Source organism: Microcebus murinus, chromosome 18 (genome assembly GCF_040939455.1).
Source record: "Microcebus murinus isolate Inina chromosome 18, M.murinus_Inina_mat1.0, whole genome shotgun sequence".
Lineage (NCBI taxonomy): Eukaryota > Metazoa > Chordata > Mammalia > Primates > Cheirogaleidae > Microcebus > Microcebus murinus.
Genome location: NC_134121.1, coordinates 21,676,897 through 21,700,577, shown reverse-complemented (window position 1 = coordinate 21,700,577; position 23,681 = coordinate 21,676,897). Strand labels below are relative to the sequence as shown.

The window sequence follows — 23,681 nt, the reverse complement described above, 5'->3', positions numbered from 1 at the left end:
CTCTTTAATAGGATTTTGTCTTTCTGAGGGTGGGGTGGAGGATAAAGGTCAGGGGAAGGCGACTGGGAGGCAGTGAAAGAAACAGGGGTTTAGGCCAGGCCTGGTGGCTCACGCCTGTAATCCTAGCACTCTGGGAGGCTGAGGCCGGTGGATTGCTTGAGGTCAGGAGTTCAAAACCAGCCTGATTAAGAGTGAGACCCCCGTCTCTACTTTAAATAGAAAGAAATTAATTGGCCAACTAATATATGTATAGAAAAAAATTAGCCAGGCATGGTGGCACATGCCTGTAGTCCCAGCTACTCGGGAGGCTGAGGCAGCAGGATTGCTTGAGCCCAGGAGTTTGAGGTTGCTGTGAGCTAGGCTGACCCCATGGCACTCACTCTAGCCTGGGCAACAAAGTGACACTCTGTCTCAAAAAAAAAAAAAAAAAAAAAAAAGAAACAGGGGCTTAAAATTCACATTGAATCTGTACTCTAATTTCAGCTTTCCACTTACTGGCTGTGTGACGTTACGCAAAGTTACTTAACTTTTTTGAGCTTTCCTCCTCTGCGATGGGAATCATTATCTCATCCTCATCACCTCTCTTTCAAGGTTGTTGGGAAGATCAAGGGGATAATGAATGTAAGCACTCGCTTCATATAGTGCTTAGCACAGAGTAACTTTATAAGCCTTAGTTCTGTTTGTCCCTTCTGTATTTTATTTCAGCCTAACACACTGTTAGAATTCCACAAATATTTGTTAAATCAAGTTGAACATGACCCAATCTTTTACTGAGTTATGAGGTAAAAAAGATAGTTTGATTGGACAAATAGTCATACCAGTCAGTGCACCTACCCCCATGTTAACATGCTATCTTCTCACACATAGATATACATTTGTGACAAAAAATACAAGACAGTACACATGCTCAGGCATCTCTTCCACACACCAGAAATGTGTATATGGCATCAAACTATCCTCGATGGTTCCAGGAGTACAATATGGTGGAAAGAGAATGTGCTTTGGATTCATTCACACTTGGGTGCAAATGTTAGCTTACTATTTACCTATCAGTTGTGTGATCTTGGGCAAGTGATGTAAGCTTTCTAAACTTTGGTTTCCTTATTTATAAAATGGAGGTAATAATGATAGTACCTACCTCACAGGTTTGTTGGGAGGATTAAATAAAACAACATATGGAACGAGTTTATTTTTGGTTTTGTCACTGCTTGAGTAACTTTTCTAGTAAGGTCAAAACATAGTTGGAGGCTGGGCCAGTTGGCTCATGCCTGTAATCCTAGCATTCTGGGAGGCCGATGAGGGAGGATTGCTTGAGCTCAGGAGTTCAAGACCAGCCTGAGCAAGAGTGAGACCCCCGTCTCTACTAAAAATAGGAAAAATTATCTGAGCATAGTAGCACGTGCCTGTAGTAACAGTTACTCAGGAGGCTGAGGCAGGAGGATCGCCTGAGCCCAGGAGTTTGAGGTTGCTGTGGGCTAGACATCAGCTTAGCCCACACCAGGCACTCTAGCCTGGGTGATAGAGCAAGACTCTGTTTCACCAAAAAAGGAAAAAAAAAAGGTTGATACTCATTCTTCTCTCAACAACTTTCTGGCCCCAATTTATAGCTCAAGGGATAACTAATTGTGATACAAGAAGGCCTCTCAAGTGAGGTGCTACTTGAGCTGAATCTTTATGGATAATAGCCAATTAGAAAAGGCATTTTAGGCAGAGGAATGCAGTGCTATGTCCTGGAGATAGCATATTAACAGTCAGCAGAACAGTGAATAGTATTTCAGGTTGGTAGGAACAATCTATTTTTTTTTTTTTTTTGAGATAGAGTCTCACTTTGTTCCCCTGGCTAGAATGCAGTGGTGTCATTATAGCTCACTGCAACCTCAAACTCCTGGGCTCAAGCGATCCTCCTGCTCCCTTAGCCTCCCCAGTAGCTGAGACTACAGGCATGTGCCACCATGCCCAGCTAATTTTTTTTTTTCCATTTTGTTGAGACTGCACCTCTCTTTTGCTCAGACTGGTCTTGAACTCCTGAGCTCAAGCAATCCTCCTGCCTTGGCCTCCCAGAGTGCTAGGATTATAGGTGTGAGCCACTGAAGCCAGCCAGTAGGAACTTTCTAAATAAGGCCATGGAAGAATTTTAGGCAGAGAAATGACACATTCAGCTTTTAAAAATTGCATTTTGGGAAGATTAAAACCATTCATCTTGGTATAGAGAATGGGGCACACTGGGCAGGGGTGGGGGGCAAGGAGAATAGCTGGAAGGCAATTACAGTACTCCAGGTAAGAAACCGTAAGATATTAATTACTATAGCAGAGGCAGTGGGGATCAAGACAGGGACAAAGAGAAATCTCCAAGAGCCAAAGCCACAGGAACTGCAACATCTACACTTATTCTAAGCATTGACTTATTATTTTTCTGCCACTGATAAATGTTACAAGTGTTATTTTTTTTCTTGGATAAAGTTTTAACAATGAAATAACTATGTTTTGCAGTATCTACTAGTGATGCTTTTCTGTTGAATAAATTTGATGCTGAGGTAAGCCCAGGCACATACATATGTGTATGTGTGTGTGTGTAACTTGAAGAATTTGAGAAGGAGACCTATTAGCATCAGACCACAGGCATGGATCTGGAATAAAAAGAATACATCCAGGGTCTCTTAAGATTCTCTCTGTGCTGAGGAAACAGGAAGGAAGGGAAATACAATTTATGGCAGAGGTAGAGGCATGTGTGAAAATAGGGTAGTGGCAGATACAATACACTAAGGAAATATCACCTTTAGATTTAACTACCAGTTTGTAGGAAATACACTCATTAAAGCAAATGTGAAATGACATCATGAGGATTCATTGCTCAAGTCCAGAATGTGGAAAATTCTATAGGATATATAATCTGATTTCTTTAACAAATAAACTTAAAACAAAAAAAAAAAGAAAGAAAAAGAAGGAAGAAAAGAAGGAAATAAAAAAGCAAAAAGGAAGGGGAGCTGTTATTTATGAAAAGAGACTTATGGGACATATTTATCAATCAAACGCACAAAGTGTAGAACTTGTTCGGGTCCTGATTTAGATAAATGAACTGTAAAAGGCATTTTGGAAACTAGTGAAAAAAACTGAACATGGATTGGGTATTAAATAATATTAAGAACATTTTTATATTAATATTCTGCAAAGGTGTGATATTGATGTAGTTATGTTACAATAGAAGTCTTTGTTATATATTGAAACATTTACAGGTGAAATGTTATGATGGTTTACTAGAGGTTTATTTAAAAATACTACAAGGTGAGGAAAAAGGTTTGTGGGAGAAGAGGTGAAATAAAAATGATTAATTTGTTGATAATAGTTGAAGCTGGGTGATGGACACATGGAGGTTTATTCTATTCTGCTCCTTTTGTGTATGTTTAAAATTTTCCATAAAAAATTAAAAAATAATACTATGGGGGCTGAATGGGGTGGCTCACGCCTGTAATCCTAGCACTCTGGGAGGCCGAGGCGGGTGGATTGCTCGAGGTCAGGAGTTTGAAACCAGCCTAAGTGAGACCCTGTCTCTACTAAAAATAGAAAGAAATTAATTGACCAACTAAAAAATATATATATTCAAAAAATTAACTGGGCATGGTGGCACATGCTTGTAGTCCCAGCTACTGGGGAGGCTGAGGCAGCTGGATTGCTTGAGCCCAGGAGTTTGAGGTTGCTGTGAGCTAGGCTGATGCCACGGCACTCACTTTAGCCTGGGCAACAAAGTGACACTCTGTCTCAAAAAAAAAAAAAAAAAAAACAAAAACTATGGGAAAGCTTGAATCTCTTTCCACTCCCAAATGTATGAAATAACTACAAGAGAACATTCTTGCTATAACACTTTCAGGAGAAGGGATCAGGAGTGGAGGGGCATCTTTTAAGTGGTGGGTGGAGGGAGAGGGGCCCTGCCAGGACAGGAAGGTAGAAAGAAAACTGGTTTTAAGTGGTGTTGAAAAAACAAGGAGGAACACAGTTTTAAGATGGAAGGAGTGTCAACTATGTCAAATATTGCAGATGACAGGAAGGAAAGCATTAGATGACTTCACTAGACATAGCAACCAGGAGGTCACTCTTGGCCTTGGCAAGATCAATTCCAGTAGAGGTAGGAAGATAGACAACTTTTCTATCTATAGACAAGAAGCTGGCTGTGAGGAGGAGAGATGAAGATAGTAAACTTTCTTGTCTTTCCAAAGGAGGTGAAACTAGGGCATGTTTTTTATACGGAGGGGAAGTTGACACTTGAGACTGGTTAACAACAGGTGAAAAGAAGAATGACTCACAGAGCAATGACCCTTACTGCAAGGGGTAGTATTGAGAACAAATCAAATGTACATCCCTCTGAAGCAGATAGCTTGTTTTACTGATCCCAGTTTACTTCTTTAGTTTCTTGTTAACATCCAATCATTGATCCAAAGTAAATTTTTAGTCTTAAAACTCACACAACAAATGTATTTTTGGGACTGAAGAATCACGATATTTTATGACTGCACATTAGGCACTCTTTTATAATAGGTTGTTGAATAAGAACTGTTGAAAGAGTTTTCCCTTAAAAAAAAGTTTGGAGATGAAATGAAATAAACTTTACCTCTTCCTTGCATAGGACCCTTAGAATTCTTTAGTTTGCTGCTCTTGTTTCAAAAACTTTTCATCACTCAACCTAATAAACCCACAAAACTTTTCAAGTTGCCTCCTTCCTACCATCACCAACTATAGAGTGGCTTAGATCTGCACTTCCAAGTCTTACTGCCATTCCAAAAACTGCTATAAACTATTAGAACCTCAAAAACTCAACTGCATATTGATTACACTGCTCAGTTTACCTCTGAATTCCACGGAGGGGTTGAACTAAGGTGTGTAGGAATGGGATATTCCACACTTCAGCCCAAACTTATTCGCAGGATTAGCGGCGGGAAGATGCTTTGGAGGTGGGAAGTGGGAAGGAAGGGCAGTGCAGATGAGCTCTTCCTCAGATTTACCGGGTGAAATAAATGTACTTCACGGCCGCGTGGCATAGGAAATCAGTAAGCTGAATGAGGACAGGCTGGACTGAAAACCCCCGGACGACTCCGCCTGGAGCAATCATTCGCGCGCCCTGTGAGGGCGCGCGCGCACGCAGTCGTGTCTCGCGCAGGGTCGGGCCTGTCAGGCGGGAAATCTCGCGAGATCGGGGACAGGGATGACGGTCGGGAGGAGGGGAGTGGTGTTGGGGAAAGGGGGGGAACCTGGGCCGCGGCCGGGCTCTGTGGCTTCAGGGCTCGGAGAGAGAGAGGGAGGGTGGCAAAGAGAGTGAGTCGGTGCCGCCGCCTGCCTGAGGGGAGAGGAGGGGTCCCGCTCGGCCTGTGCCCTTCGCGGGCCGAGAACACTAGGCACCCGCGAACCGCTGAGGCCTCGCGGCCCCCGGGGACCCCGCCCCGCCGCCCGCCGGCCGGTCCGCGGCCTCTCTTCCCTTTGTGAGCGCCCCCTTCCCAGGGGTGGTGGTGGTGGCGGAGGGCTGCGCGTGGGCCCGCCCGCCGAGGGCCCGCGGCGGGGGACCAAGAGGGCCTCGGCTGTGTGAGGACCGGAGGCGGCCGAGGCCCGGGCCGGTTCCCCCGAGGCGCCGGCGGCGGCGGCGGCTCCTGGCACTTCCCCGCGCCATCTTAGCCGAGCCCAAGCTCTGAGGGCGCTTCCTCGACCCTGGTCGTCCCCTCGCCCCCCCCCCCCCCCGCCCCTTGTCGCAGAGCTTGGGCTGGGCGGCTCGCTGGGGCTCTGGGGGGGGGGCGGCGGTCTGTCGCCGGGCCCCCTCCTCCTCACTCCTCGCCCTCCAGCGTAGCGGCTACCGGAGCGCTGCAGGGGGCTGCGCCTGCCTACTCCGCCCCAGACCTGTCGGCTAAAGGGTAAGGACACCTCTGCTTTGGGAAAGGGAGACAAGGAGGGGGGCGGGGAAATTCAGCCCACTCAGGCCTCTGTGTGGAAGAAGGGATGTGGGGGTGGGGTGGGGGAGGGAGACAGGGAGGGTCCGTGATTTGTGGGTGGGGTGAAGAAGCTGGTGTGCTGGGCGCCCTCCCGTTTTGAGGGGCAAGAGCAGTTTCATTCCTTTTTCCTGAGGGTCACCGGAAGGGGTGGTGGAAGGGGATGTTTCGAGGAAGGTGTGGCCCTCACTGGGAGACTGGGTTGATGTGCACCCTGGCTTAAAGGCGCGAGGTCCCTTTCCTTCTGGTCCTTCTGCTCCTCCTGCTTCTTCTCCTTTGTAGTGTCTATGTATTCTAGGGAAGGGAGACTGCTCCGGGTAGCCTGTTGGGTGGATCCCACCCCACCTCAGGAAATCTGTGCCCATCTTCTGTTGGGATGATGGAAGCGTTTCTCTCCCCCTTCCCTTCCCCCTTCCCCATCTTCTAGTCTACTGCAATGCTGCAGAAGTCCAAGGCAGTTTCTTCATACACAGACCCATGTATACACTGGAGGGAGGGGGAGCAGAAGAGGGAAGTAATGGCGCTTCCCTTGGAAAGGTTACTCTTTTTCCTTTGGTTTTAAATCGATGACAGTTCCGTTTTAATACAATTCCCCAGAGATCTATCCATGGGAAGTATAATTGTTCCTGTTATTGTTGGGGGATTTGGCCTCTTGAGAGGGACTCCTCTTATATTAAAATAGTTTCGATGTCTCTTTTTGAGAGAGATGTCTGGATTGACATTTTTTGTGAGCAGGTTGAGGTTTTCGTTAGAATTCAAATGATATAATTTTGTACCCTCTCATTTTCCTCTTTTTTTTTCTTCTTATGACTTTTGTAGTTCATAAGGAAGTATTAACAATCCTTACATACAAACAGGCTGTCTGATGGACATCTCTCCCCAAACTGTACATTTCTAAGGTTAATGCTATTTTGTATAATATTGAAATTGGAGTTTTCTGAAATTGCTTAGGTTACAAACCTTTCTGTAGCGAATGCTTTGTTTTTTAAACATATATTTGCCTAACTATGCTGTGATCTATATTTTGTAGTAAGTCATTTTTCCACTTCTTTTGCTTCATGTCGTATTTGTTTTAAAACAAATCGTCTTATCAGGTTTACAATAGTACCTCTTGATTTTGTTCTTAGCAGACTAGAAATAAAAAAATTTATAAAATTTGACATTCTGGAAGTGTGTTGCCAAGTACTTTTTGTGACCAAAAAGTAGTTTTCAAGTTTTGAAGTAGTTTTGATGTACTGTCGCTATTTTTTAAAAAAGTGTTTAGATTTACTGGTGACATAATTTCAAAGTGTCTCATATGTGAATTTTAATTGAATTAAATAATTTTTTCACAAAGTGATGAAGATGACTAAAGTATGTATAGATACGAATTGTCTTGATATTTTATTAACGAGTTGTATTTAGTGTTTTAAGTTTTACTTAGTTACTGACTTATTTTTAAATACCCCCAAATGCCATCTACATTTTATGTTGTCATTAAATGTCCATTAGAGCTTTTTTTGGTGTGTTTGTTGCATTTTGAAACCTGTTTTAAGATAGGAATTTTTTTTCCTTTTTTTCTGAAACGTGTTCCCAGAAAAGTAAGGACAGAGATTAAAGATGTTATTAGTAGTAGTGTCAGCACTCATTTAATTTCTGTCATCCTATTTCATGATTTTAATGTAGGAGACATTGCATGTTAAATAAGTTTTATTATTTTTTTCCTCAGAAAATGGAATTTTCTTTGCTTTCTTTATTCCCTTTTAATATTCATCTCAATTCATTTAAATTAAACAGTGCTATTCATTTGAATCTTCACTTCATGACAAAGCAGCATGTTGTAATATGTAGAGTTTTCTCCTACATGGCAAATTATGCCATAATGACTAGTCTCTATATTATGGTTTGTTGTTGATAATTAATTCATGTGTACTAACATGTATACATTCAGGCATACTGCTCAGTAAAGAGTGACTGCTTTTATCTTGGAAAGATGCAGGCAGAGAGGATTTATCAATAAAGGCTACAAAATGTAAGGATGTACGCAGGGTATAAGTTAACTACTTGCTATATTTCAGCACACTGGAACTAAGGGGTATTCTTTCAGACAGCTGAAAACAAACTTTCTTTTCCATAGCTGGTAGGAAGTTTTCCTAAAAGTGGTGAAAGTATGTTCTTGATCAATTAGATAAATACATTTTGTTTCCCTTCCTGTTTTTGTCAAATATTAAGGATAAATACATTATTAAGGGAAAACTGCCTAAGGGTTATTTCAGATGACCTCTGATGCCACTATTAGAAAGAAAATGCTGAGAGCTATTAGTCTAAGTTGATTCCAGATTAGTATGGCATTTCTTATGTTTCTAAATAGTTCATCTGCAAAATGGCAGTGTACATCACTTCCTGTTCTTGCACAACTGGCTCTTTCTCTGGATTCCCTTATAATGACTTAATTTTTGGCATTCTGATATCCGATTTGTTAATTTGGTTATAATTCTTATGTTTTATAGATGGAAGTATTTCTAAGAATTAGCTGGGTTTAAAGGCTTTGAATAGTCTTAAGTTTACCTTGACAGTAATAAAACATTGCTTCCAAACTGAAGGATAGTATCTCAAATAAATTTAAGGTCTATGAAGTTTTAAAGAAATACAGCAGTGTACAAGATCAGAAGTATGAGTGAACTGAATAGAAAATAATTAATGTATTTTGGTTTTTTTTTTTCCTTGAGGCAGAGTCTCACTCTGTTGCCCAGGCTAGAGTGAGTGCCATGGCATCCGCCTAGCTCACAGCAAAGCAACCTCAAACTCCTGGGCTCAAGCAATCCTCCTGCCTCAGCCTCACGAGTAGCTGGGACTATAGGCATGTGCCACCATGCCCGGCTAATTTTTTCTATATATATTAATTGGCCAATTAATTTCTTTCTATGTATTTTGTATAATACAGATTTTAGGAGAACTGTGAATATGGCAATTAATTGAATGTGTGTTAGTATAAAACAAGCTTTCTGTATGTCAAGGTATATACATAATATTTAGTCCCATGTTATGATGCCATTTCACTAACAAGAAAGAAACCGGTTACAGGATACCAGAAAGTCTGGATACTCTTAACTAATTATAAGAGTATAATTTATTTTAAGAATTTACTGGTTCTTAGTAGACATGAATATTTAGTAAATCTGGAAGTTGTCTAGGGGCCAATTATTGGCATTGAAATTAGAGTTGAGATTAATCTGTTTTTTTTTAATTGAGTGGATTTGGAGAAAGAGATTAATCTATTTTCATGTTACCTGGAAATAAATATTTTGTTTTGCATTTGGCTGATTTGTATATTAAAATCAGTTAATTTTTCATTCGTATCTCTTTTTAGTTGTCTGCAGTCTCTGTTACTAGTAACAATTAGTTGTACTTACGATAATTTAACCTTTTAGAAATCAGGAGCTTCCTGGTACATATTAGTGAAGGGCTGCTGTTCAGGATCATATATAAATGTGTCTTTTCAAAAAAGTGTTCTGTAGTCAAGTCCTGCATAAAGTTGAGATTGTTTTGTTAAACAGAGTGTCAACATATGTTTATCTGTTTTTAGGTTTCTGTACTTATTTATGGCTGTTTTGTTTTTGTTTTCTTGAGACAGAGTCTCGCTTTGTTGTCCAGGTAGAGTGAGTGCCATGGCATCAGCCTAGCTCACAGCAACCTCAAACTCCTGGGCTCAAGCAATCCTTCTGCCTCAGCCTCCCGAGTAGCTGGGACTACAGGCATGCACCACCATGCCTGACTAATTTTTTCTATATATATTAGTTGGCCAATTAATTTCTTTCTATTTATAGTAGAGATGGGGTCTCGCTCTTGCTCAGGCTGGTTTCGAACTCCTGACCTCTAGCAATCCACCCACCTTGGCCTCCCAGAGTGCTAGGATTACAGGCGTGAGCCACTGCGCCCGGCCCATAGAGACAGGGTCTCATTCTGTCACCCAGGTGGGAACTCTTGGGCTCAAATGATCTTCCTGCCTCAGCCTTCTGAGTAGCTGGGACTGTTGGTGTGCACCACCACGCCTGGCTAATTTTTAATTTTTTTGTAGAGACGGGGTCTTGTTATGTTGCCCAGGTTGGGGTAACAGTTATTTCTATATCAGTCCATTCCATTTGTGCTAGAAGCAGACTTTTTGTTCTGGAATACAGTGTAAGGCTGCATCTTCTTGATAACAAAATTAAGTGGCCCATAAAAGGTAGAAGAGTTTCTCAAAATGTAAGTACCTGACATGTAAATAAAATAAGTAAAAGTTCAGGTTATGCAGCTACCTTGCATAATAAGTATACTACAGCCTGCTAAAAATGTCAATGATAGTTATGTAGTAGGCTATTATTTAAATATAACTACAGTGAATTGCCCTATAACTTATCTTTAAAGCTGAGAAAGGGCTAATTTTTCTGTTTGATAAATTATTTGATCAATTACTTTTATGCAGATTGAAAAGTAGGTGAATTACTGCATCGTTTAGAAAGACATGTAAAATTTAGTTTCTGAGAAAAACTATCAAATAATAGAATAAAACTTTCTGATTTGCAGCCACCAATAATAATAAAATGGGCACTTAGTATATCTTAATGTCACCATTTATTAGCTGTGTAACTTCTTTTTTTTTTTTTTGAAACAGTATCGCTTTGTCACCCTGCATAGAGTGCAGTTGGAGTCATCATAGCTCACTGCAATCTCAAACTCCTGGGCTCAAGTGATCCTCCTGCCTCAGCCTCCCAGAGTGCTAGGATTACAGGCGTGAGCTACCATGCCTGGCCACATTATATAATGTTGATTTGAAGTTAGATTTACACATTTGGAGTCTGACATATATTTTTGAAAAAAATGGTTAGAATATCAAGGTAGCTTACTAACTTTTTGTACCTATAATGGACTACTGTGTAGTGCTTAATGCTTAATGGGACTTTTCAATCTACGAGAGGTTTTCTTTTTCCTTTGCTGAATGTAAAGCCTATCTTAAGGAATGAAATTTCCTTTTCCTTTGGTAATTCATTTGTTTAAGAAAAATTTGGTATCATTCTTCCATCTCCTAGGGCTCTTTTCACCATCCCTGGCTTTAAGGGCATCCAGAGTACTCATATTCTTCTAAGCCTTTATATTCAGGTATCCTTTGTGGGTGTGTCTTCACCTTGAAAGTGCTTTATTATATTCCAAAATATATTAATTCAACAAACTTTAAGTGATTAATAATTGCCTTTAAGATATTGTTCCTGCCCTGGAGGAATTCTGTCTTCTCAATTTTCCACCTCCTTAATAGTTTTTTCAGGCTAGATTTTCATAGGAAAGCAAACTTTCCTATGATTGTCAGTTACTTTAAGCCAGTGCTTTCAAACTTTAGGTTGTGACCTATTGATGCCTTGCGAATTCAATTTAGTGAGTCATAGTAACAATTAAAAAAAAAGGGAAATGTCAGAATGTGGTACATAAGTAACAGTAAATATCATTATGGGAAACTTTTGTCATATTTTTATGTGTTCTGATTACCCAGTTGCAGTTTTTGAAATTTCTTTTTTGCCTTATCCCTTTTACTTTTTTTTTTTGAAACAGAGTCTTGCTTTGTTGCCCAGGCTAGACTGAGTGCCATGGCGTCAGCCTAGCTCACAGCAACCTCAATCTCCTGGGCTCAAGTGATCCTACTGCCTCAGCCTCCCAAGTAGCTGGGACTACAGGCATGCGCCACCATGCCCGGCTGATTTTTTTTCTGTATATTAGTTGGCCAATTAATTTCTTTCTATTTATAGTAGAGACGGGGTCTTGCTCTTGCTCAGGCTGGTTTTGAACTCCTGACCTCGAGCGATCTGCCCACCTGGGCCTCCCAGAGTGCTAGGATTAGAGGCGTGAGCCACCACCAGGCCTGGCCTCCTTTTACTTTTAATCTCATGTCTCTAAAGTATGCTTGTTTTTATTTGTGTGTGTGTGTGTGTGTGTGTGTGTGTGTGTGTGTGTGTGTGTTTTCCCTTTCAACAACTCCCCTTTAATCTCTCCTGACTCCTCTCTAGTCTGTTTGGTAGTCATACTGGGTATATTTAACTTTCTTAGGTTTCAAAGCTTGGAGGATACTGAGGACTTTGTCTAAACTATCCTGGGTGGGTACTAACAATTTTGGTTTGATGGTAACTTCTGAGGAAATTTTGGGTATAGTTATATACATATATTATTACTATCTAATGTCACATCTGTGTGTGAGAGCAGTTTCTCTTGAATTGCAGAATTTATTTAAAGAAAGAAAACTTTTAATTTGGAGCATGTTAAAAAATATCTTTTTATTTGGGGGCATATATAGATTTAAAGATATTAAGTGTAATATATATGTTCATAAAATTTATTATGTGACTAATTGAATCTATTAAATTAGTATATTAAGTATATTTTAAAGTTTCAACATACTTCAGTATATTACATCAAGCCATAATCCTTATCTTTCGGTTGTTTTGTGTTTTCTTTTTTTTTTTTTTCTGAGACAGACTCTCACTTTGTTGCCCAGGCTAGAGTGAGTGCTGTGGCATCAGCCTGGCTCACAGCAACCTCAGTCTCCGGGGCTCAGCGATCCTACTGCCTCAGCCTCCCGAGTAGCTGGGACTACAGGCATACACCACCATGCCCGGCTAATTTTTTTTTTGTATATATATATTTTTAGTTGGTCAATTAATTTCTTTCTATTTTTGGTAGAGACGGGGTCTCGCTCAGGCTGGTTTCGAACTCCTGACCTTGAGCAATCTGCCCGCCTCGGCCTCCCAAAATGCTAGGGTTACAGGCGGGAGCCACCACGCCCGGCCCTGTGGCATCAGCCTAGCTCACAGCAACCTCAAACTCCTGGGCTCATGTGATACTCCTGCCTCAGCCTCCTGAGTAGCTAGAACTACTGGCCTATGTGGCGCATGGCACCATGCCTGCCTAATTTTTTCTATTTTTAGTAGAGATAGGGTCTTGCTCTTGCTCAGGCTGGTCTTGAAATACTGAGCTCAAGCAATCCTCCCACCTCGGCCTCCCAGAGTGCCTAGGATTACAGGCGTGAGCTACTGTGCCTGGTTTTGGTTGATGTTTTTAATCCATTAGTGGGTAGGAGTTATAAATCTCTGGTTTGTGTTTTGAATTGATTTCTTCCCATCTATTCCCATTGAGACTGAGAAAAGAGATTTCAGAATAAGTTGATGAACAGCATTGCTAAACAAGGTCAAAGTTTTTCCTTTTTTAGACTTGGGTGGGGAATTCAGTGTCACTGAAAATTGGAAAAGCTTTGTCTCTTTGCCAAAAGCATCCATATCCTTGACTGTACTTGATAAGGAAACTTTGTTCTTCATCGTTGCACAGAAACTCTGTTATATGTCATAGTATTTAATATATAGTATTTAAGTAATCTCATTCTGCGTAAATGGTAGATGATGATCATGATGTGATAAGAGTGCAGTATTTCATTTTATTTGGTTTACTTGAATTGCCCAGAAGGGCAATATAATGTACTAACTTTCAGATTCTTTACTTTAACAATAGTTGATAGTGGTAATAATTTTTTGCATTTTCTAGAAAAGGATAAATAATTTGAAAATGGGGTAATTAAAAGATATTTTTATCTTTAGTTAAGGTAGTAACAAAGTATTTTTGTGTTTTATTTATTTATTTATTTTGAGAGAGTCTCACTTTTGTTGCCCGGGCTAGAGTGTGAGTGCTGTGGCATCAGCCTAGCTCACAGCAACCTCAATCTCCTGGGCTCGAGCAATCCTCAGCCTCCCAAGTAGCTGGGACTACAGGCATGTGACACCATGCCCGACTAATTTTTTCTATATATATTAGTTGGCCAATTAATTTCTTTCTATTTATAGTAGAGACAGGGTCTCACTCTTGCTCAAGCTAGTTTCAAACTCCTGACCTTGAGCAATCTGCCCACTTGGGCCTCCCAGAGTGCTAGGATTACAGGCGTGAGCCACCATGCCCAGCTGGAATTTGAATTTAAAGACCACCAATTTGGCTAGGTACAGTGGTTCACACCTTAATCCTGTACCTTGGGAGGCTGAGGTGGGAAGATCACTTGAAGTCAGGAGTTTGAAACCAACATTTGCAACATAGTGAGATCCTGTCTCTTAAAGAAAATAAAAATAAAAAAGACCACCAGTGTAGCCAGTGAGTTATATATCTTTCATATCACAATAAGATTCAGCAACACATATATTTATTATATGTTTTGAGTACTGCATTCTAGGCACTGCGGTTATCAAAATAGATTCAGTAATAACACTTCTTCATTCATTATACATTTTTGTGTGCTGTTTTCTAGATACTGTGTCAGGATACACAAATAAATAAGACTTAATCCTTTCCATTCTGCAGTTTAGTAGAGATACAGACTTGCAAGTAAATACATATAATAATGTAGTACGATTTTGTATTAACAAAAAAGTATTGACATTTTGGGTAGAATAATTTCATTGTTTTGGGGATCTGTGCTATGCATTATAGAATATTTTGCAGCATCCTAGCTTTTACCCATTTGATGCCAGTAGCACCCCTCCCTCCTTAGTTGTGATGATCAAAATGTCTTCATACATTGCCACATGTCCTCTAGGGAGCAAGATAACCTCTGATTGAGGCCCACTGGTATAGCATGCTGAGGTGGTAAGTAGAATGTACAAAGAACTGTTAAATAATAGTACAGGGAAAGTAAAGGATTGTATAGGTGGAATGATTCCTTAGGGAGTGAGATTTTATATGGGTCTTCAGGAAAAGTAGGAGTAGAAAAGGGTATTTTTTTTTTTTGTTTGTTTGTTTTTTTTTTTTTTTTTGGTGAACTCTCAAGAGTTGATAGAAAAGGGTATTATATACCTAAGAGTGTGAATGATCAATATCTAAGAGGTTGATTACTGATAGTTTGTGGCTATAGATTATTTATGCGGTTTGGGATGGGTATTTGGTAAAATGAAGCCAAAAAGTTACTTTTGAGCCATATCTTTTATCTTTCTTTTTAACTATTTATTAATAATAGAGGTGTAATTAATGCAGCAAAATGTATAAATATTAAGTGTAAGCCTGTTGAGTTTTTGCAGATATATATGCTCATGTAACCATCACACAGAACAAGATGTAGAACATTTCTAGCAGTTTTTTGAAGGGCCATTTTTGTTGTGCATCTAATTGATGTGAAAAATCATAAAAAACGAGTGTGATATGATCAAATTTGTGTTTTACAAAGATTATTTTAGAGGAATTGTGAAGAATGGATGGGCAGAAAAAATATGTAAGGAGGTTGGTTAGGAGGTTAATACAGAAGTCTAATTGAGCAGTAGAGCTGACATGGTGTATTTGAGAGAGGTTAAGGCAGAAAAATTGGTGGAATTTGGGGCTTATCATAGTTAAGAGAAAGGATACATTGAGGATGACTTTATTTTGCACGGGAATAAGAGGAAGATAATGATTTTGTCATTGGTTGTGTATGAGTCAGGAGAGACTATGTTATGTTGTAGTAGCATACGATTAAAATTTCAGTGGCTTTTAACAAAACAATTTTTTGGCTTGTGCATGTTATATATATTGGTGAGAGTGGGGTCGGGATTCTGTTTGTTTTTTCTCTGCAGAATGTCAGGCTGGGAGAGGCTCCATCTCAACACATGGTTCTGTGATCTCCATGGCAACGGGAGGGGGACTGTTGACACTAGCTCACTGGCTCCTGAAGTCTCTACCTAGAAAAAGGACATGTTACTTTGTCTAATAGTTCATAGGCCAAAGCAAGTCATATGGTCTTAAGAGATTTCACAGAGGGTAAGGAAGTGCAGTTTTATTGTGTGTCCTGAAGGAAAGGAGACCTGAACTGTTTCAGCCATGGTAAATATTTGTCATATGTTATATCTAATCTTTTAAAAAGTGTGAATTATATTTAAATTTATGGTAAGAATTTTTGTAGTAATAAAGGCCACCATTTATTGAGCATTTACTATGTGCTAGGTCCTTTAAGATATATTTCTCTTTATGTTTTAATACATCCTTGCAAGATAGATGGCAGTCCCTTTCTATAATCATGGGTTTTGTCTTTTTTTTAAATTATTTTTACCCAGAGCCACGCCCAAGAAGCCTTGAGCTAGTGGACTCCAATCAGTAATCATGGGTTTTGAATTCATAAGGAGAATAAATTCATTTGTGGTTCTTTATGTGCTCTACTTCCCTGAGCAAGAGCGAGACCCTGTCTCTACGATAAATACAAAGAAATTAATTGGCCAACTAATATATAGAAAAAATTAGTCGGGTGTGGTGGCACATTCCTGTAGTCCCAGCTACTCTGGAGGCTGAGGCAACAGGATTCCTTGAGCCCAGGAGTTTGAGGTTGCTGTGGGCTAGGCTGACACCCCGGCACTCACTGTAGCCTGGGCAACAAAGCGATACTCTGTCTCAAAACAACAACAACAACAACAACAACAACAAAAAAACAAATGGAATCATGCATGTATCAGTAGATCATTTCTTTTTATTGCTTAGTAATAATCCAGTGTTTGGATATACCACAATTTGTTTATTCATTCACCTGCTGATTGATATTTGAATCATTTCCAGCTTTTGGCTATTATCAATAAAGGTGCTGCGAACATTTGTGTATAAGCCTTTTTTATGGACATATATTTTTATTTCTGTTAATAACTTTTCTGAAGTCTTCCAGGCTAGAAACTTTGGGATTGTTTTAGATTCATTCAGTCTCTTTCCTCACCTGTATTCATACAATAGGTTATGAAGTCATGGGATTTCTGCTTTTGAAACATGTTTCATTCTTCTCATTTCCAGGTATCTGTAACATTCTTGTGAGAAGCTATTTAAAAAAATTTTTTGTGAAGCCTTATTATAGGAGTAAGAGATATAAGATTGATAATGCAGATGGGGTACTTGCTGAGTGAAGTTTATAGTCAGGTGAGGATGCTGACTTTGTCGAGAGGATGGTACTGATATTGATGTTATAGGATGGGAAAGAGGGCTGTTGCTGTTGGACATACTTTATCTCTGTAGATATCATTTTAGTTCCTGTTCTTGTCAGTAGTTTTTTTCTTGTTGCCTCTTTGTTTTGTTTTGTTGTGTATTCATGGGTATGTGGTGTGGATTGGTGAAAAATTGTATCGTCATGGATGTTCTCATTGGTATGTGAACTTGAGCAAATCACTTAATCTTTCTGTGCCTCAGTTTTATCATCTGTAAAGTGGGAATAATAATAATACTTTTCACAGAATGTTGTTAAGAGGATTAGATGCATTATTATATGTACAGCTCTTAGAATAGTACCTGGCATATTGTATTACATAAGTGTTAGCTAGTAGTAAGTCTACATTACTTAAAAGTCTGTCTTGTCTTCTCCCAGTTCCTTTTACATATTGCTCTAAGACTTCTCTCCTAGTATAGCACTCCTACTTTACTTGATCAAATCTACAAAGGTACTTACTGTATCATCTGGCAATTATTTGTGTATAGTTTTTCAATTATACAAACAGTAAAGTGCTTAAATAAATTTTTACAAATGTATCTTCTGCTCAGATTAAGCTATAGAAACTTTCCAGCATTCCAGAAGGCTCTTTTGTCCCTTCCACCTTAATAACCATCCCTCCCACATCTGTTCTGACTTTTTACCATACATTATTTTTGTAAGTAATTCTTCTGTTTAGTTTTTTAAATTATCCGTGATTGGCCCCTTTGTATCTATGCAGCCTTATTTCCCATTATTGCCCATCATACCACCTTTATTATGCCCTCTCTATGTTCATGATGTCTCTTCAAATCTTCTTCCATGAAATTGTCCCCAACTGCTTAAGCTTATACTGTCTTTGTTCTTCTCTAAATTCTTTTTGTCTCATTATCAGTGTCCCAGTTTAGTACTTAATAAGATATTTTTCTTTTTTTATAAGTACTTAATTTTCCTAGTTTTTGCTAGGGCTATGGTTATTTTGTATCCTTTCTTTTTAATGCCTAGCATAGGACATATAGTACTAATTGTCAATTGAATAGAATCTAATTTAATTTTTTTTTTTTTTAAGAGACAGGATCTGGCTGTCTCACCCAGGCTGGATGGAGTACAGTAGGGTGATGATAGATAACTGCAGCCTCAAACTCCTGGGCTCAAGTGATCTTCCTGCCTCAGCTTCCTGAGTAGCTGGGACTATAGATGTGTGCCACCACACCCAGCTAATACTTGAATTTTTAAAGTTTAGTCATGTTAGACAGCAGCTAGCAATCATAGTAGAGAATTTGACAGTGAAGTAGGACAACTATTTATAAAACCACAAGAAGTAAAAAGCATAACACAGCTCCACAAACTTGTATAAATCTTGAGGCTATCCCACTATTAGATTATAGTACAATCAGAAATACTGAACCTGTGGGAATTACTTGTGTGGATTACAGTAGTTCTGTGAACTTCCTGAGGTTATATGTGGTTTGCTATATATGTGCATATGTACATTTTTCTGGATTCATAATTGGATTCATAATTGGATTTTCATAGATATTCATAATTGATTTACATGATTGGATTTTCATAGATATTTGTCACTCAAAAAACAGTAAGATTTTTTCCTGTGATCTAGCAAAAATTGGCATTTTAAAGATGAGACAACTGAGGCTCAATGATAATTAACATATGAGAGGGATGGCTCACTCATATAGTCATTGTTACTCATACTGATGATCTTGAGTCAGCAGAAAAATATTAACTAGGTTCAGTGAGCCCTGCCTTATAAAAAGGGAAATAAGGCTGCATGGAGGTATCTAATACAGTTAGGAAATATTTTCATACCTAATGATTAAAATAAACTTTAAAAAAATTGAGGCGAAACTCACATATTATAAAATTAACCATTATAAAGTGACCAGTGACATTTAGTACATTTGTAGTGTTGTGTAACCACCACATCTGTCTGTGTTCCAAACCATTTTCCTTACCCCAAATGTAAATCCTGCACCCATTTAGCAGTTGCTTCCTATTCTCCTCTCTCTTTTGCCCCTAATAATCACCCATCTTCATTCTGTGTCTATGGGTTTACCTATTACGGATACTTCATAAAAAAGGAATCATACAAATTCAACCTTTCGTGTTTGGCTTCTTTTACTTAGCATAAAGTTTTGGAGCTTCATTCATGTTTTATCATGTCTATTACTTTTTATGCCTGAGTAATATTCCATTATATGCATATACCACAGTTTCTTTATTCATTCGTGTGTTGATAGACATTCGGGCTGTTTTTCACCTTTGGCCATTGTGAATAGTGCTAATGTGAACATGCTTGTATATGTGCTTGTTTTCAGTTCTTTGGGGTGTACCCCTAGAAGTGGAATTGTTGGGTCATATGATAATCCTGTGTTTAACTTTTTGAGGAATTGCCAACTAGTTTCTACAGCAGCTGAACCATTTTACATTACCACAGAAATGTCTAAGGGTTCCAGTTTCTTCACATCCTCTCAAACAGTTATTTCACATTGAAAAAAATTTATTATAATCATCCTGGTGGGTGTGAAGTGGTACCTCTTTGTGGTTTTTATTTGCATTTGCTTAGTGACTAAAGGTGTTGAGCATCTTTTCATGTGCTTGTTGGCCATTTGTATCTTCTGTGGAAAATTATAAAATTTTTGATTCTCAGGTATGCTTCAGTTACCAAGAAAAATCTTTGAAGATATAAAGTATTTGGTGTTACTATATAATCAAGTGCCGAACAGTTTGGTACAAAGTACTGTGGTAATTACAAAAAGATGTGGTGAAACTGGTTTAAACTTTGTCTAGAAGGAAGTGTTTAAGACTCCTTCTAACATTATTTACAATTATAAACTTTAATGCATATATTAGTTTTGGGGCTTTTGTAACTTCAAATATTTGAATATTCACCTTTGACATGGCATTGAAAAATGTCCATTCAGTTTTCTGCATTAAAAATGCACAAATTTTGAAGTTATAGATATTAAATCATTTGCTTTCAGGTGGCTAACATAAAAACATGTAATGCATTAAACAATAAAAATAAACAGGTGAAAATAAAGATAACAAGATGAATCCTCTAGTAAAATACACTGAAGAAATCCATGATATTCACTATTGAAAGAAGTGAACTGAGAATTTTTCTGTTCTTCCTTATTTCAAAGCATGGAGAGAAATAGTCATATGCAAGATTCACAGTACCCATTAGCTTTAATGGATAAAAAGCAGAAGTCTTAGAGAAATTAATTGGATCATCAGAAAAGGATTTTTTATATATATTGGAAATAAATACAACAAATTAAACAAATAAAGCATATTGAGTGGGTTCTTTCTTTAGTGCAAGCTGAAGGTATACATTTGTCATCTTTTAACTTTGTTTAATTTTTTTTTTTTTTTTTTGAGACAGAGTCTCGCTTTGTTGCCCAGGCTAGAGTAAGTGCCATGGCGTCAGCCTAGCTCAGCAACCTCAAACTCCTGGGCTCAAGCGATCCTCCTGCCTCAGCCTCCCCAGTAGCTGGGACTACAGGCACGAGCCACCATGATGCCTGGCTAATTATATATATATATATATTAGTTGGCCAATTAATTTCTTTCTATTTTTATAGTAGAGACGGGGTCTCGCTCAGGCTGGTTTTGAACTCCTGACCTTGAGCAATCCGCCCGCCTCGGCCTCCCAGAGTGCTAGGATTACTAGCGTGAGCCACCGCGCCCGGCCTAATTTTAAAACTATGTTGAGTAAAATATTTTTAACTGACTTGAAATTTTAGTTTCCCTTCTTGGAATTGTGTTCAGTGTCTTTGGTATTGTAGAGAGCCAAATTTTGAACTCACTAACTTTCTGAAAGGGTTAGTAATCATCTTCAGGGTAGAGTTATCTTTTATTTTTTATGTCTTTTAGTTTATTATTTAATACATATTTGTTAAATGAAATTGCAGTTGTTTTTATGTTTGCCTCTTCCACTTAATCTTTTCTGAATTCCATGGTAAAGGCCTAGTAAATATTGAATGAATTATGCTTATTTTGGTTTACCAGTTTGTTTAGATAATTGTCTAGTTACACTGCATGAAAGCAAGTTGGCTTAAAGTTGATAGAAATAAGAATAATTGATCTTCTTGCCCCATTTTCTTCATGAGTTATTGTATATATTTGGATATTGGAACATGGACCATATAAAACCTTAATGTTAATAATTTGCTGTGATAATTATATTTTTTAACTTATGGTCAAAAGTGATGTTTTCTTGCTTTTTTACATCTTTTAAAGGATGATTTGCTCCTTTTTTGTATGTTATTGCCCTTTTATTTAAAGAACTATTATAATAATTGCATAGAATAAAATGTGTCTTTCAGTTTGCTTATATTCTTGTATAACATAAAAATGCATTAACTGCAAAGGGATTAGTATTGTGAAAACTTGGTATTTCTTCCATAGGATTAATTATAGAAATCAAAGCGGTGTCATCTTAATACATAGCTCCCAGTAGTTAAGGGCTTACAATGTCGAGGATTTCACTAAAGAACCAGGTATTCTTTTTTGTATTTAAAATCTTGCAATTTTAGGCTTACAGAAATGTGGCAGAGTTAGTACAGAGTATTCAGGTATGTCCTTCAGTCAGCTTTCTCTAATGTTACTCAACCATAAAATAATTATCAAGACATGGAAATTGATATTGGTATAATACTATGAATTTAACCTCGGCCTTTATTTGAATTTTAGATTGAGGATATATATTTTTGTCACAAGTACCACTGAGTGATCCTGTACCCTTCTCTGGATTCAACCACCCAAGTAGCTAGGACTACAGGGACATGCCACCTTGTCACAATAATTTTTAAATTTTTTGTAGAGACTGAGTCTTGCCATGTTGCCTAGGCTGATCTTGAACTCCTGGCCTCAAGCAATCCTCCCCCACCATCCAAAGTGCTAGAATTATAGGTGTGAGCCACTGCACCTGGCCTTGTCGAAACTTCCTTTCCTTTCCCTTCTCTCTCCCTTTCCCTTTCTCAGAGGGTGTCACACTGTTGCCCATGATGTCATCATAGCTCATTGCAACCTCAAACTCCTGGACTCAAGTTATCCTCCTGGCTCAGCCTCCTGAGTAGCTGGGACTACAGGCGCATACCACGATGCCCAGCTACTTTTTTCTATTTTTAGTAGAGACGGTGTCTTTCTCTTACTCTTGTTCAGGCTGGTCTTGAACTCTTGAGCTCAAGCAATCCTCCCACCTCCACCTCCCAGAGTTCTAGAAATACAAACATGAGCCACCGCAGGTGGGGTGGAGGTTTATTTGCCTAAATTTAAGGGGTACAAGTACAATTTTGATTGTGTGGGTGTATTGTGTAGAGGTGAAGTCTGGGCTTTTACTGTATCCATCATCCAAATAATGTATGTTGTACTCATTAAGTAATTTCTCATTACCCACCCCCCTCCCATCTCCCTACCTTTCAAGTATCCACTGTCTATTATTCCATACTATTTATCTGTTACTTAGTTCTCACTTAGAAGTGAGAATATTGACCTTCTGTTTCTGAATTGTTTCACTTAAGATGATAGCCTCCAGTTCCACCTGTGTAGCTGCAAAAGACATTTCATTCTTTTTTATGGCTGACTAGTATTCTTTATATATGCCATATTTTCTTTATCCATTCATCCATTAATAGACACTTAGATTGATTCCATATCTTTGCTGTTGCTAATAGTGCTGCAATAAACATATTAGTGCTGGTATTATTTTGGTATAATGTTTCTGTTTCTTTGGGTTGATAGTAGTGGGACTGCTGGATCAAATGGTAGTTCTAGCTTTAGTTTTTGAGGAATTTCCATACTGTTTTCCATAGAGGTTGTACTAATTTACATTCACACCAACCCTGTTATAAGCATTCCCTTTTCTCCTCATCCTCACCAACATCTATATTGTTTTGACTTTTTAATACTAGCCATTCTGACTGGTATAAGATATTTCATTGTGTTTTTTATTTTTCATGTAGCTGATTAGTGATGTTGAGCATTTTTCATATGCTTGCTGACCATTTGTGTGTCATCTTTTGCAAAATGTCTATTATGTCCTTTGCCCACTTTTTAATGGGGTTATTTGTTTAGCTATAGGGTTTTTAAAGATACTCTATCAGGTTAAGGAAGTTCCCTTTTGTTCCCAGTTTTCTAAGAGTTTTTATTTGAATGAATTGACATTTATTTGTCTGATGCTTTTTGGGGGGTGGCATCTATTGAGATGATATGGTTATATTTTTTTAGATTGATACAGTGAATTACATGGATAGGTTTTCATTCTTGACATGAACCCTACTTGATAATGATAGATTATTCTTTTTATAAATTGCTAGCATCTGTTTGAAAATCTTATGCTCCTGATTTTTACATTTATATCAATGTCGGTATGTAGTTTTGTAGTTTTGTTCATATTGTAATGTTGACTTCATAAGTTGGTAAGTGTTTGTATGCTGAAAGAGTTTATGTAGAACTGGTACTACTACTTCCTTAAATATTTTAAAGAATTTCCCAGTGAAACCATCTGGGCCTAAAGTTTTCTTTGTATCAAGGCTTTTAATTATAAAGTCAGTTTCTTTAATATAAACAGTCAGGTTATTAGTTTCTTCTTACTCACTTTTTTTTTTTTTTTTGAGACAGAGTCTCGCTTTGTTGCCCAGGCTAGAGTGAGTGCCGTGGCATCAGCCTAGCTCACAGCAACCTCAAACTACTGGGCTCAAGGGATCCTCCTGCCTCAGCCTCCCAAGTAGCTGGGACTACAGGCATGT

General features: G+C 38.5%; 1 protein-coding gene across 3 annotated transcripts in view; it reads left to right on the top strand.

The window, feature by feature from the left end:
• Nucleotides 1-5,224: 5,224 nt before the first annotated feature.
• TAOK1 (TAO kinase 1) overlaps nt 5,225-23,681 on the top strand; it is a 147,619-nt gene continuing 129,162 nt past the window's right edge. For 2 of the 3 annotated variants that reach the window (XM_012740685.3, XM_075994290.1), the window contains exon 1: nt 5,225-5,891. The gene's annotated coding sequence lies outside the window, so the exon portion shown is untranslated. The remainder of the gene's footprint in view (nt 5,892-23,681) is intronic. The other variant, XM_075994291.1, reaches the window with a different exon arrangement.